Source organism: Myotis nattereri, assembly GCF_964212035.1.
Source record: "Myotis nattereri genome assembly, chromosome: 9".
NCBI lineage: Eukaryota > Metazoa > Chordata > Mammalia > Chiroptera > Vespertilionidae > Myotis > Myotis nattereri.
The window spans coordinates 40,098,055-40,099,930 of NC_138084.1; the positions used below are offsets into that span (position 1 = coordinate 40,098,055).

At 39.6% G+C, this 1,876-nt stretch overlaps 1 pseudogene across 1 annotated transcript; it reads right to left on the bottom strand.

The window, feature by feature from the left end:
* Nucleotides 1-245: 245 nt before the first annotated feature.
* Nucleotides 246-1,200, bottom strand: LOC308524071 (olfactory receptor 52N4-like; annotated as a pseudogene). The gene has a single exon. The product of its transcript is annotated as an olfactory receptor 52N4-like (transcript).
* Nucleotides 1,201-1,876: the final 676 nt, after the last annotated feature.

The window sequence follows — 1,876 nt, forward strand, 5'->3', positions numbered from 1 at the left end:
GACGTAAAACTCACAGGAATGGTTCTGGGCATGCCAGTGATGTTAAGATTCTGAAGACAATGGGAATGCATGAATCAAACTCTCCCTTGTCATAGCCCAAACAGTACCCTCAAGAAGGCATTATTAGATCCTGACTAAACGACCAAAAGAAGTATTCCTTTCGTTCTATTTCCTTCTTTTTTTCCTCTTCACTCCTCTTCCACTTTGCTTCTCTTTCCTTCCATGACAAATGCCCCTTTCATATGTTATGGGGATTTGGTAATCTTAGAACCTGAAAGGATCCTTATGACACAGTCTCGTATCTGTTTGGTTTTCACCCCATAGACAACAGGGTTCATAGTGGGAGGCAAGAGCAAGTAAATATTAGCCACAATGATGTGGCAAGAGGCAGGAATTATGTGACCTCCAAAACGATGGGAAAAGAAACAAAAGAAGGCTGGACTGTAGGAAAAGACAATGGCACAGGTGTGGGCAGTGCAGGTGCTGAAGGCTTTTGCCGAGCATCCGCCGAGGAGAGGCTGACCACCGTCCGTAGCATCATGGTGTAGGAGATCGTGATGCACAGGATATCAAAGCCCCCAATCAGGAGAGCAACCATTAGACCATAGATAACGTTGACCTTGATATTTCCACAAGATAACTTGGCGACAGACATGTGGTCACAGTAGGTATGGTGTATTATATTGCCTCTGCAGTAGGGTAATTTCTTGGTGATGAACATCAAAGGAATGAAAAGCAATGCCACTCTCAGAAAAGTGGCTAACCCAGCCTTGGCAATGATAGGATTAGTGAGGATAGCTGAGTAGCGCAGAGGGTAACAGATGGCCACATAGAGGTCCAGGGCCATAAGCATGAGCACCCCAGATTCCATCCCTGTTGAGGTGTAAAGAACATCTGAACCAAGCATTCATCAAAGCTGATTTCCTTAAGATGGAACCAGAAGATGCAGAGGGCTTTCGGGACTGTAGTAGTGCACATGACAAGGTCAGTAAAGGAAAGCATGGCCAAGAAATAGTACATGGTCCTGTGCAGGGAGTCCTCATAGCGGATGAGGCAGAGAAGTCCACAGTTCCCCACCACAGCTATAACATACATCGTGCAGAATGGGAAGGAAATCCAGAGGTGCATGTGCTCTAGTCCTGGGATACCATTAAGAATGAATGAGGCTGGAGTCATGTCTGTTTGGTTCAGCATTAGCATGATCAGATTGCTAGAAACATTAAGCAGCTTATAGTTTTTGTGTGTTGCTTAGTTTATATTTTCTTTTCTGATCCTCCAGGATTAGAAAAAAACAAAACAAAACAAAACACAATCTTAGTCCTGTTCTTTCTCTCACTGTCCCTTTTTCTCTCCGGGTCAAATCTGCATTTTAATATCAAACAAATAGTTTAAATGAGTGAAAATATTTACTTAAACAAGTTAAAACCAAGTAGGTTTTGATTGTTAATTCATTAATTTGCCAATTCATTAAACAAATACATATTTAACATCCACTATGTCCCAGGCTCAATCACATATATTGTCTGCATTATTTTGAAACTGAGAAGAAATAGATACAATCCTCACTAATTTATTACTCTTAATGATTCATATTCATATACTAAATACTCTTTGAGGAGGTTGACAAAAATTACTCATTTAATACTCATCACAAGCCTAGGAATTACATTTATAAATTTGCACCTTATTTTTGAGTAAATGGAGAACCTAAAGAGATAAGGCTGCTTTATGTCTGAATTGCTATACATTTAATACCAACACTAAGCCCTTCTCTGACCACCTCATTTTAATTATTTCTTTTCAATTTTGTCATAGAAATGTGTGTTAGAAAGAAATAATACTATAGGATAATAATGAAAATAAAACATAATCCAAT